We start from the raw sequence: 14,546 nt of genomic DNA on the forward strand, positions 1-14,546 counted from the left end.
TGATCCAAAACACAAGACCAAGTCGATCTGTCATTGGCTACAGCAGAATAAAGTGAAGGTTCTGGAGTGGCCATCTCAGTCTCCTCACCTCAATATCATTGAGCCACTCTGGGGAGATCTCAAACGTGCAGTTCATGCAAGACAGCCCAAGAATTTACAGAAACTGGAGGTTTTTTGCCAAGAGGAATGAGGATTTTTTTTTTGCAAAGAGGAATGAGCAGCTTTACCATCTGAGAAGATAAAGAGCCTCATCCACAAATACCACAAAAGTCTTCAAGCTGCCATTGATGATAAAGGGGGAAATACACGGTATTAAGAACTGGGGTATGTAAACTTTTGAACGGGGTCATTTGGGTAGTTTGTGTTGTCATTTAAAAAGAGTAAACACAATTGATTGATAATAAATGGCTTCAGCCAGACACTAGCCATGAGTGGAAGAAATGTTTTTGTGTTATCATTCACATTCTCTGAAAAATGGCCAAGAAATCATAAATTCTGCCAGGGTATGTAAACTTATGAGCACAACTGTACTTTACAGCATTTCTTCACACCTGCCTAAACTTTTGCACACTACTGTATATTTTTTTCAAAAGCGTTATTTGTGCAGCAAATCAGCACTCCCTTAATGTCACCTAGGCCAGTATGTCTCCTCAACCCTGCATGTGCGCAGATGTGCAGCAGGGCTTACATACTGAGAAAGCTGTGTGGCACATGCGTCGAGGTCCCCGGGCATCTGCACACATGCAGAGTTTCCCACACATGCACAAACACTGCGACCAGGAAAGTCTAAAAACTTCCCTGTCTTTGTGCATCTGCAGATGTGCCCTTTAATGCAGCACCCGTGGGTACATATGCGCATATGCCATAATGACAGCACCGAGGGGCAGAGCCGCCTGGGAGACAGACTTCACTTCCTGTGAAGTTCCACTTTAAAGGTGATTTTTATGGACGGTGCATTATAAACAAGGTCTGTGAAAAAACATTTGCAACCAACAACATTTAGGAACTATGCCCTATGAAAAAAAAAACATGCAGCCTGCTATCACTGTAGTGCAGCGGCAGGATAGAAAGAGGTTGCAGGACAGCCGCAGCATTAGGATGTAACAAAAAGTAAAAACCCTTCCCTCCTTCCAAAGTTTCCTAGATACACAACATCTACCTACAGGACATTAAAGTGGTTGTAAACTTAGTGAAATGACTGGCCTCAGGTGATACACAGAGATGAAACAAATCCTCCTACATAGCTTGTACCTGTTTTTCTGCAGTCTTCTCTTCTCTACATCCATTCAAAGTTCAGAGTTCTGAAAAAAAGGGGAGGAGCTTAAGTTACACTCTCCAGAGCTCAGCGAGGAGAGCTTTGAGAGCTGATTGGAGGGAAGTGACACATCCATAGTGGAGAAGGACCTGGGGGTTTTGGTAGAGCTAAGCTTGACCACTTAAGGACCAGCTGCCGCAGTTATATTGCGGCAGGTTGCCCCCCCTGGGCAAATCGCTGTAGCTGGCGCGACAATGGAGCCAATGCGCGTGCCTGGTGGCTGCAATATCTGCCAGGGCACCCACAATCGCTCCTGAGAAAGACAGAATGGAGATCTGTCAATGTAAACATACAGAACTCCATTCTGTCAGGAGAGGAGACAGATCTGCTGTTCATACTGGTTTTGAACAGCTATATGTCTTCTCCAGGCAGTCCCACAGTTAGAAACACTCCCTAGGACACACATTTAACCCCTTGATTGCCCCCTAGCGTTAACCCCTTCCCTGCCAGTGACATTTATACAGTAATCAGTGGCTATTTTTAGCTCTGATCGCTGTATAAATGTCAGTGGTTCCAAAAAAGTGTCAAAAGTGTCCGATGTGTCCGCCTCAATACCGCTAAAAATCGCAGCTCACCATCATTACTAGTAAAAAAAAAAAAGAATAATTAAAATGCCATAAATATATCCCCTATTTTGTAGATGCAATTACTTTTGCGCAAACCAATCAATATACACTTTTTGCAATTTTTTTTACCAAAAACATGTAGAAGAACACATATTGACCTAAACTAAAGAAGAATTTTTTATTTTTTGGGGGGGGATATTTATTATAGCAAAAAGTTTTTTGAAAATTGTCGCTCTTTCTTTGTTTATAGCGCAAATATTCACAGAGGTGATCAAATACCACATTTGTGGGAAAAAAAGGACGTCAATTTTGTTTGGGTACAGCGTTGCATGACCGTGCAATTGTCAGTCAAAGCGATGCAGTGCCGTAACGCAAACAAATGGCCTGGTCAGGAAGTGGGTAAATCCTTCCGGGGCTGAAGGGGTTAATAATAGCATGCAATGCCAAGCTGCAGTTTCTAAAGCGAGCAAAGTCCTTTCTTGTATTAAGAGAGGTATGGACTCCAGAGAGATCTGGAGATATCATTTTGCCCCTGTACAAATCATTAGTAAGACCTCATCTGGAATATACAGTCCAGTTTTGGGCACCAGTTCTCAAAAAGGATATCAGGGAACTGGAGAAAGTGCAGAGAAGGGCAGCTATGAGGAACGAGGGGGATATGATCAACATGTACAAATACATAAGTGGTCCATATAGTGAACTTGGTGTTGCGTTATTCATCATAGGGCAAGGGGGCACTCTTTCCAAATACGGAAAGATTTCTTCATAGTAAGAGCTGTGAAAATGTGGAATAGACTCCTTCCAGAGGTGGTTCTGGCCAGCTCAGTAGATTGATTTAACTACTTGCCAACCACCCGCCACAGATTTACTGCGGCAAGGTGGCACGGGTGCGTGAATCGGCGTACCTGTACATTGTTTCGTGCACTTGCCTGTGTGGGCATGCGTGCACCGATTAGCCAGAAGGGGGGCAATCAGCGGGTCCTGCGGACTAACACACACACAGTTAGAAAACATTACCAGTGAACATGATGTTAACACCTCCCCTGTCAGTGTCATTAGCACAGTAACAGTGCATATTTTTAGCACTGATCACTGTAATAATGTCACTGGTTCCCAAAAAGTGTCAGTTAGGTGTCCGATTTGTCCGCTGCAATGTCGCAGTCCAGCTAAAAATCGCTGATCGCCGCCATTACTTGTAAAAAATAAAAATAAATACAAATTCCATAAAAGTATCCCATAGTTTGCAGACGTGATAACTTTTGCGCAAACCAATCAATAAACACCTATTGGGATTTTTTTTTTTTTACCAAAAATATGTAGCAGAATACATATCGGCCTAAACTGATGAAGAAATTCGATTTTTTCCATTTTTTATTATATGTTTTATAGCAAAAAGTAAAACAAAAATGTTGTTTTTCAAAATTGTCGGTTTTTGTTTATAGTGCAAAAAATTAAAACCGCAGAGATGATCAAATACACCCAAAAGAAAGCTCTATTTGTGGGGAAAAAAAGGACATCAATTTTATTTGGGTACAACGTTGCAATTGTCAGTTACAGTAACGCAGTGCCATATCGCAAAAAAATGGCCTGGTCATAAAGGGGGTAAAAGCTTCCGGTCCTTAAGTGGTTAAAAAGGGCCTGGATTCTTTCCTTAATGTACATAATATAACTGGGTACTGACATTTATAGGTAAAGTTGATCCAGGGAAAATCCAATTGCCTCTCGAGGATCAGGAAGGAATTCTTTCCCCTGCTGTAGCAAAGTGGATCATGCTTTGCTGGGTTTTTTCGCCTTCCTCTTGATCAACTGTGGGTGAAGGCTTGTGTATATGGGATTGTATGGTTTTTTGTATTTTTCTTTGGTTGAACAAGATGGACTTGTGTCTTTTTTCAACCTGACTATGTAACTATGTAACACCCTCTTCACACAGCACACAGGAATGGAGCTGAGGCTGCCAATCAGCTGGAGGATCCTCCTCTGTCACCTTTTTTCTCTTGGTGTCAGGAAAACATGTCAGAAGTGATTCATGCAGATAGCAGAGGAACGAAGCAGCAGGCAGAAATGACATTTAGTGCTCCTAATTGAGACAAGTACACACTATAGACAGGTATGCTCATATTTAACGTCTGAGGTTTATGATCACATTAAGAAAGGGGTTTACCGTACATCTACTTTAACAGACCTGCCAGTGCCTACAAACCCACTAATCTCTCCGTGTGCACTTTGTCAGCAGATCTCCCTATGCTTTCCCTATCATAGCTAAAGTACATTGTCAATATGGCTGCTGGAAATACATTATTTTAGAAGAAGGGAGCTGGCTTATTCAAAAAAACTGGCCCTGCATTATTCTGAGTATTATCAACAGGAAAGGAACATATGAATGTATAGAATATATAAATCTTGAATCATAAAATGCAAATTCCTAGGAACAGCAAGATGGTTATTGTTTCCTGATGTGCCGCAACTAGATTTGCATCACTGAATGCGCGCTCGCTGCTGAGAAAATGCTGCACCCTGCTGGTCAACAAATAATATACACATAAGTGCATTATCTTCTTTTACTGACATCCTTCACTATTAAGACTAAGCTTCGCACACACAATTAAATTATCAGGGGAATGATAGTTCATTTTTTGTTGCATGCTAGTCTCATATTGAAAATGAAGAGGTTACTCAACTTACGAAAATTCTTTTAAGACAGAATACAACTTTGGAAGTGATGTAATGTCTTGAATTGTATTGTAATATACTGCTTAAATGAAAATCGGATGTTGTGTTCACGTACGATAAAAATTTTCTGGCCTGCACCTTCAATTTTTGTTGTACGATTTTCTTATCTTGTGTGCAGGCCTTAACTCTGCATGTGGAGATGTATCTAGATTAGACTTTAGGTAATAGTATGTGTACAAGTGCCTATGCATACCAGTGGCGGTTGGCGCTCCATTTTTTTTTTTGGGGGGGGGGGGCCCTGCTCGCCCGTCCGCCAGCCAGCCCATCCCGTCTTAAGACCCGCTTCCCGATTGGCCGGAAGTAAAAGCAGAAAGACAATAGCGAATATTGATTTGCTAATGTCACACAAGTGGGTGGGCTCGGGGCGCAGTGCTCCATTGTAACCTTGCTGGCCTCTTTCTGAACAGGAATACAAGCTTCCTTTGCCCCTGCTCACAGACTTAGCCAAATAAACTGTGATTTAGTAAGTCCTTTTGCCCTTATATAATATATAACCCTATTACATCATATTAGAAATGGTTATTCATTTAAATTGGTAATATTTGTTTTCCTTAAGTTCGTACTTTCAAAACTCACCGTCCATCTGATTCTGGGTATATTTGATAGTGTAATCCAAACTAAGCTACCTGTCTGTTGTTCGTCCTTGTCTTTGATATCTACAAGTGCTCAATACATGGTTCTTTTTAAAAAAAATTGTCTTTGTATTAGTTGTGATTTTAATGGCAATGTATCTCATTTCAGATAGAGAAATATGTTCTCTTATCTGTTTCGTGTTTGAACCTTGGCCGTGTCCTGAAGAAGCCTAACGGCGAAACGCGTAGACATACAAGGGCTCACTGCACATAAACACAGATGCATATATGCTACGTTTTTTATCTCTTTTGATTATTCTATGTTATGTAAATTCTAATAAACTTGATTATTTATACTATTCTTCCTCTCCATTATTTTCTTAGGCTATAAAGTCCACCCTTTTGGTAATATTTACTACTACCTTTTTTTTTTGTCTCCAAACACTAAATAGACGGCGGCGGCGTGAGAGGTTCGGCCGTACTCACCAAATGGAGGAACAGCCCTGGCAGCGGTGTGTGCTGGCAAGAAGCCAAACACTGAGTACGAGACGGCGGTGTGAGAGGCTCCCGCTGTGCTCACTGGGTGGAGGAACAACCCCAGTGGTGGTGTGTACTACTAAAGAGCCAAGCACAGAGTGTTGCGGTTTGGAAATCTATCCCCCCTGGAGCACTATGTCAAAAGTGGAGACTTCTCCGAATCGGAACAAGCCTGGTGGATGGGTCAGAGTCTTTCATTATACTTTACTCCTTTTTGTTTTGTTTTTGCATAAAGAGTTTTAGTGTCAGTGTGAGAGACTGGAAGGAGGATAAGAGTCTGGACCTGGAGGCTGAGAAAGGATTAAATCCCTAACATTTAAACAAGAGTGGATCCTGTACTGCACTGCAAAACAAACTTCAGAGGAGACCTAGTTTGCCCTGTAGTGGCATTTAACGGACACTCAGCCAATATCAGTGGGGGAAGGACAGGCATATCTCTGGGTGCCAGCTTTTTTTTATTTTCTATTTATTTATTAATTTTTTTCTCCTCCTTGGTTGCTTTTTTCCCTTTTTTTTTTTTTGGGGGGTGCAGGTGTTATACCGCCTTAAGTAGGACAGAAGGCACTGGATTAAATAAATAGCCCGTCATGAAAAAAAAGAGGGGGGGGAGAGTCAACGCAGTAGGATAGTGCTGGTGCCAGCGCTACTACGCAGCCGCAACAAACTGTAAAGGAGAGCAAGGCAGCAGCCAAGTTGGAGAGATTTGTGCATACTGCAGGCCAGACCTCTCCAAAAGGAGGACAACAGAACCCCCAAGTTCAATCTAAATCACAGTCTGGGGCTCCAGCTGTGAGAAAAAGCCAAGGTCATGGTCAAGTAGCAGCAGTAATGGAGGTGAATAATGCAGGAGGGAAATCCGTAGGGGAGGAAGCCCAGGACACTTTAAAATCACCATCTGGAGCTGGCACCCTAAAAGAAACAGAACCATCACTAAAGGATGTCTTGCAAGCAATTAACTCCTGTAAGCTTTCTTTAAATGAATTATCTGACCAGCTTAAAACCATCAGGGAAGAGCTGTCCTTTGTTAGGCATGACTTACAAAAGGTTTGCGAAAGGACCACTGCCCTGGAGGGGAGAGTTAGCCTAGTGGAGGATGACTTGAATCCCCTTAAGCGGGAGATAAGATCTGTAAGAGAACAAATGATTAACTACAAGTATGAGATAAAAATGGCTGAAATGGAAAATAGGATGTGAAGAAAAAATGTGAGCATTGTGGGGCTCCCTGAACGAAGTGAGGGCCCGGACCCCGTTGCATTTCTGGAGAAGTGGTTTAAAGATTTATTTGGAGAGGACACTTTTTCACCTTTTTTCGCAATGGAGAGAGCCCACAGGGTGCCCTTTAGACCTCCCCCACCAGGAGGCCCCCCAAGATCCCTCCTGCTAAAAATGCTCTATTATAAAGGACAGAGTGACTATACTATGTAAAGCCAAAGAAATGGGTAATATCCTCTATAATGGTACCAGGGTATTTATATACCCAGATTTTTCACTTGACCTGCAAAAATGGAGGGCCAAGTTTGGGGAAATTAAACGCAAACTACAACAGCCGAAAGTAACTTATGCATTACTATATCCGGCAAGATTGCGGGTAACCGCCTTAGGGGAGACTTTGTTTTTTGATACTCTTGAGGAAGTGGCGGGGTGGTTGGTAACCCATAAGGGGAGACTACAGAAGAACTGGGATGATTTACCCTGAGAATAGGAATTGGGAGTATCACCGGCAGCATAATTGATTCTAGGATAAAGCACATCACTAATTTTGAATATTAGGGAGTTTGGAGGGGTGTCGCATCTAGGATAGAGGGAACAATGTGCATATTGTTCTTGAAGGGGTGTATGAAGAACAAACATTTTTTTTTACAGGTAATATTTGGTCACAAAACATCACAGAAAAAGCACACTAAGAAGAATAGGTATTGGTCATGAAAGAAAGATTTCACAATGTTTATAGAAATTATACAATTCATTTTGGGGAGTTTGAGCAACATATATTTATTGAAATATCAATGGTTAACGGTATACAGATAAAAAAGTTAATTTTATCCTCCTGGAATGTCCAGGGTTTGGGAGACCCAGGGAAAAAAGTCGCAGTTCTCTCGATGGCAAAAATGCATGGGGTTGGGCTGCTCTGCCTGCAGGAGACACACCTCACTAATATCTCCATACCCCAAATGGGTTGGGGAGATTTTTGAACACAGTATCACTCTGTTCACACCTCCTATTCTTGGGGGGGTGAGCATTTTGATTAGATCTGGGGTAACGTTCACCTGCATGCAGATTAAGACTGATGAACTGGGGTGGTATATTTTCCTATTTTGTAAGACAGAGAATAGAACCTATGTGCTGGCTAATGTGTATGTCCCTCTTCCTTTTAACACTATGATTCTGTGTAAATTAATGGAGTTTGTGCTGGATAAGCCGGGTGTGCCAGTGATAGATATGGGGGACTTTAATATATGGTCATGGACCAGAAATTGGATAGGTTCCCCCTGGGGACACAAATGGTCACCGTAGTGGATGACCGTCTGTCCCAATTTATGGGGGAGGCTGGACTGAAGGATATATGGAGAGTACAGAACCCAGAAACTCATAGGTACTCGTGCTTTTCCAGGACACATTTCACACTCTCCAGAATCGATCTGGTTCTGGGGAATGAGGAGGCGTTATTTGTAGTAAAGAATGTAAGCTACATGTCAAGAGGCCTCTTGGGCCATTCTCCGGTGAGAGTATCAGTAGGATTAGGGAAGAGTAAGCGCCCCAGGGAGTGGAAAATAAGCCCTTTCTGGATGGAACTGATGGGTGAGCCAGATGAGGTATTAACAGCATTAAGATAATTTGTTGAATTAAATAGAGGTACCACCTCAGTGGGGGTGGTATGGGATACCTTGAAGGCTTTCCTTCCGAGGTATAATGATACAACAGGTGTCAAAAATTTAAAAACGGACCAAGGACTGGGAAAAGGTGGCTGGGGAGAGGGTGACAATAATGGAAGAACAATGTTAATGACCCAACACCTGATAGACTCAGAGCCTGGATATATGAACAACAGAATTACCGGTTAATAATGTTTAGGAAAGTAGAGAACAAACAACTTTTTCAGAAACGACTTGCCTTTGGGGAGGGGGAAAGTGTAGAGCGAATGCTGGCCCACCTGGTTAAGACAAACTCACCCCCATCTGTGGTTCCAACGATCACCATAGGAGAGGGTAGGGTATCTTCATATACGCCAGAAATAGTGGATACGTTTAGAGAATATTATGAGGATTTGTATAGCTCCTGGCAGGAGAAAAAGGGGGAAGAAATGGATGTCTTTTTCAGGAGTTTGATGATCCCTTCTCTCTCTGAGATGGACAGGGAGGAATTGGATCTACCACACAACAATGAAGGAACTACAGCGGGTTACGCAGAAGATGGCGGGTCAGAAATCCCCAGGACCTGATGGTCTCCCGGCCAAGACATACCGGCATTACGGGAAGGTGCTGCGGGTCTTGAACTGGTCGGCGACGGGGGGGAGAGCTCCCTTCATCTATGATGGCATTCGCTATAGTAGTGATATATAAGGAAGGTAAAGACCCACTTAATACATCCTCCTATAAGATCTCTTTACTGAGCAGAGATATAAAAATTCTTGCAAAGGTCTTGGCAGCTAAGTTGAAAAAAATCATACAGAAACTTGTCCACCCCGACCAGTCAGGATTTATACCTGGAAGATCTACTAGTACAAATATAAGGCGGGTATATTTGATGTAAATGTGTTATAATGGAAAAAATACTGCGCTATAGTAAACAAAGAATTTCTTGCAAGTCATAACACAGAAAATGGATAATGTGAAAAACCAAACAAAAAATCTCAAATCAATGATTTCAAAATTCTAATAAAAGCAGCCGCTCTATGTGAGATACACACACCAACATAAATAATAGCAAAAGTAGCAGCGCTGATATGCCAAAGGTGAGTAAATAGTGTTTGAATATAAAATTAACCTCAAAATTTTAACAAAAAAAGGATTGACAGAAAATGTGAATGACAATAAACTTAAAATATTAAACCAACACTGATTAAATATTACGGCATTAATTAAGTGAAAAATTAGTCCATAAAAAAGTGTTGCGAGAAGGCCTTAGGCTCAAATCCCGGTCTTCTAAGTGGAATGAATAAATAATTAGGTGAATAATTCCTCCACCGCACCACCGTGATAGCTCAGTAAGAAATGTGCGCTTACCACAAGGCAAGCCAAAGGGAGCTTGCGACCTTAACCCGGTCGGGGCCTTTTCCTGGATGGACTGGTTGGACAACAATACTCCACTCCCTTTGTTCAGAGGGGATAATGAAAAACACTGCTCCACCAAGCCACAGGGGATCGGTCACACCATGGAGGGATGTAAATGCAACTCCAAGATAACCAGGGAAAGAAAGTGCCCCAGATGACGTCAGAGTGTGACGAAACGCGCGTCGGGAGGAGCTGACGTGCTGCATGTACCGTCTGCAGGACGGGTGATTGCTTTACCCGGCCGGCTGATTTTTACGCTGCTTTGATTCTACTACACTGTGTTTTTAACTTTCTTAAATAAACGGTAGTTACCAGGATTACGCTATGGTGTTTCCCTTTCTTTCCCTGGTGAGCCTCTGAATGGGAATCATCCCTTATCTTGGAGTTGCATTTACATCCCTCCATGGTGTGACCGATCCCCTGTGGCTTGGTGGAGCAGTGTTTTTCATTATCCCCTCTGGACAAAGGGAGTGGAGTATTGTTGTCCAACCAGTCCATCCAGGAAAAGGCCCCGACCGGGTTAAGGTCGCAAGCTCCCTTTGGCTTGCCTTGTGGTAAGCGCGCAATTCTTACTGAGCTATCACGGTGGTGCGGTGGAGGAATTATTCACCTACTTATTTATTCATTCCACTTAGAAGACCCGTGTGACAGACCTAGCCAGAACAGAGGCTGTTGGAGAGGACTGAATGCAAGCCTGTTGCCTTTTGATTATGGGCCCTGGATTTTCAATGGAACAATACTCTTTGTGAGGTGAATTAGAAATCCAGTCTGAACTGTACTAATCGGACTCAGTCGTGTATATATTGTATGTTGTTTGATTCTGTTGGGGACTCCTTACTGTAGATTTGTGTCCCTGAAGAGGGAGGGGGGATTCCTCCAGCAGCTCCCTGCTGATAAGACTGATTCATTCTGTTGGGACACATCCTCTGAGGAGATGCTGGTGTCATCAGCTCCAACTACCTGTGTTTATGTTAATTGAATGAGCTGATGACATTGTCCTCTATACAATGTAGGAGACGGGACGACTCCTATTGGAGCTGTTAGTGTGAGAAATGTCCTGTGATAATTAACTCAGTCTGGGCAATAGGTCATGTCTCAGTCACCTAGGCTGTATAAAGGATTAGTTAATTAGCTCATGTCAATTATGTTAATTAGGTTACAGTTGTATTGTTAGAGGAGGTTCCAATGGCATATAAAGTCTTGTAATTTTAAATCTAAATAAACAGTTCTTGGTAGCAACAAGCAAGTATCGCCTTGTTTTGTGCTCAGAGAGGTTGGGATATATGTATACAGACTGGGAGGAAGTGGTATATGACGGAAGCACTCAAGCGGAGTGTGGGACGTTCCGTGACAACCCGGATTTGAGCCTAAGGCCTTCTCACAACACCTTTTTATGGACTAATTTTTCACTTAATGCCGTAATATTTAATCAGTGTTGGTTTAATATTTTAAGTTTATTGTCATTCACATTTTCTGTCAATCCTTTTTTTGTTAAAATTTTGAGGTTAATTTTATATTCAAACACTATTTACTCACCTTTGGGATATCAGCGCTGCTACTCTTGCTATTATTTGGGTATATTTGAATCTTCAGGTCCCAACGGATGAGGATGGAGCAAGGCCCATTTTGTCCTTGGATGCCGCTAAGGCCTTTGATAGCCCTGAATGGCAATATCTGTGGAGGGCTCTGGCAGGATTTCAATTCGGCCCGATTTTTATTAACTGGGTAAAAATGCTGTATAAAACACTGGAGGCGAAAGTAAAGGTTTATAATGAATATTCTGATAAATTTCTATTGATGAGGGGGACGAGGCAGGGGTGCCCTTTGTCGTCCCTCCTCGCCCTCCCAATCAAACCTCTGGCAATAGCCCTTAGGTCCTCCCCCGAGGTAAGAGGATTTAGAAGGGAAGGGGTGAAAGAAAAAAAAGAAAGTGTTTCCAAAAGATAGACGCTGTTTTTAGAGAGTAGATTTGGAGGGGTGGGCTGGCAAGAATTTGTACTTTACAATTACAAAGACAGGAAGGAGGAGTAGCACTTCTACACCCTTTGAGTTACTTTCTGGCGTCACAACTCCAGCATATGGGAGGGTGTAATATCCTGGCGGAAGGAGATTTGGGGAGGGAGAAACTGCTACAAAACTCCCCGCATAAGTCAATGGAATAGAATCCTGGAACTTGCCCCATTGGTTTCGCTCTCCCCCTCCCAGAGGATGTCACACTTGTTTCTACTATACAGAGCCTATTATACCCCGCAAAAGCTTTTTTTTGTTTGGTCGCAGATTGGATGCCAGCTGCCCCAAGTGTGGGGAAACAGAGAGGGACTTAATCCATATGTTCTGGAGGTGCCCGTAGCTGTTTCACTACTGAAGGGAGGTACTGGGAATTATAGAACAGGTATTTGGGGTTCCCCAAACCTGGATGTCAAGCTATGTGTCCTAGGCCTGGGAGAGGGAAATCCAGGAAACACTCAAGTCGCAATTTTGAGATGTTTATTTCAGGCAACAAAATTGATAGCTCAGAGATGGCAATCGGCCCTGCCCCCGTCCAGAAGAGAATGGGAACGTGGCATTAATGAGATAATTCTGAAGGAAACAGCAGTATTAGACAAGGTGGTGTAAAGAAATATAAGCGTTGGAAACCTTGGTGGCATATAAGTGGCATCAATATTTAAAAAGAGAGGGTAAAAGAATAAGGGAGACAGGATGTGACCTAATGAAATGGGAGAGTAGTGTAAATGAGAGTGAAAGGTGTTGGAGGGGAAGATGAGATGGATGGTTGGGATTGTCGGAGGCTGTTTGGTTGGTGCGGGGTGCCTGGGAGAGGAGATCGGAGTAATAGAATGGGGGTTGGGTGGAAGATATTAGGGCCTCCTAGTCAACAAACATCCGAGAAACTTACACCTCATAGGTTTACTATTCTTACTCCTGACTGGTGGGGGGAGGGGGAGATGGGTGATTGTATGAGAAGATGTATTATGAAAAATGTTTCAATAAAGATCATAAAGTTAAAAAAAAAGAATAAGATCCTGTAAATTCAGATGGATAAAGCCCCGGTGTTTAAAGGTCAGGTTAGAGGTCCTCATTAAAGCACCCTTTTCTTTGAAAGCACACAGAAAGGGGGGCTCAGCCCCATGCATTACATCACAAAATCTTCTTCATCAATGATTGGCTTTTTGAGCTGTCAGTAGGTGATTCCCTTCAGCGTTGAGCTGCAGATATACCCTGCTCTGTGTGTTTGTTTTTTTATCTTATACACATTTTTTTGCATTTTTAATAATGTGACCTATAAATTTAAAAACAGAACACTATTGGGTCCCTTTTTTTTTTTTATATACTCTTCTTGAGCTGCTTCAGACAGTCAATTCATCTGAATAAAAGGGGGAGAGATCTACTTGATGAGACAGCTGCAGTAAGCTGAGCCTGGCTTAACCACTTTATGCCTTGTAATAGGAATAAAAGTGACACAATTTATTTATTTTTTTAAAACAGTGTAAAAATAAAAAAAATAAAAAAGGTAAAATAAGAAAAAAAAACAAAAAACAACATTTTAAGAATTTTTTAAACATCGCCTATGGAGATTAAGGGTAAAAGTTTGTCGCCATTTCACGAGCGGGCGCAATTTTGAAGTGTGACATGTTGGGAATCAATTTACTCGGTGTAACATTATCTTTCACAATATAAAAAAAAAAATTGGGCTAACTTTACTGTTGTCTTATTTTTTTAATTCAAAAAAGTGTATTTTTTCCAAAAAAAGTGCGCTTGTAAGACCGCTGCGCAATTATGGTGTGACAGAAAGTATTGCAACGACCGCCATTTTATTCTCTAGGGTGTTAGGAAGAAAATTGTATAATGTTTGGGGGTTCTAAGTAATTTTCTAGCAAAAAAAATAAATAAATGTTTTTAACTTGTAAACACATCTAAAAAAGAGCCTGGTCCTTAAGTGGTTAAAGGGTAAGTTTACCTTTACAGAAAATCTGTAAGGTAAACTTACACTGGACCCCCCCCCCCCCCAGTCATGCTATACAGGAGTACCGCGATCACCCACTGTGAGACATCGGGTCGCCACTTCACGGGGTATTTGAAATCCACGTGGCTTAATCTCCTATATGTACCCTCTTAGCAAGTGATCGTGTTAACAAAATGTGTTGTCTCTTTAAAAATAACAGACCACATAAACATTAATAGTGTTAAATCCTATATGTGCTCAATATAAAATATTTCAGGTACTTATATAGCGCCGTCAATTTACACAGCGCTTTACAAATACATTGTACATTCACATCAGTCCCTACCCTCAAGGAACTTACAATCTAAGGTCCCTAACTCAGTGGTGCAGTGGGTAGCACTTACGCCTAGCAGTAAGAAGGGTCGCTGGTTCGAATCCCAACCACGACACTACCTGCTTGGAGTTTGCATGTTCTCCCTGTGCCTGCGTGGGTTTCCTCCGGGTACTCCGGTTTCCTCCCACACTCTAAAGACATGCTGGTAGGTTAATTGGATCCTGTCTAAATTGTCCCTAGTATGTATGAATGTGAGTTAGGGACCTTAGATTGTAAGC

The sequence above is a fragment of the Aquarana catesbeiana genome, linkage group LG12 (genome assembly GCF_042186555.1).
Source record: "Aquarana catesbeiana isolate 2022-GZ linkage group LG12, ASM4218655v1, whole genome shotgun sequence".
NCBI lineage: Eukaryota > Metazoa > Chordata > Amphibia > Anura > Ranidae > Aquarana > Aquarana catesbeiana.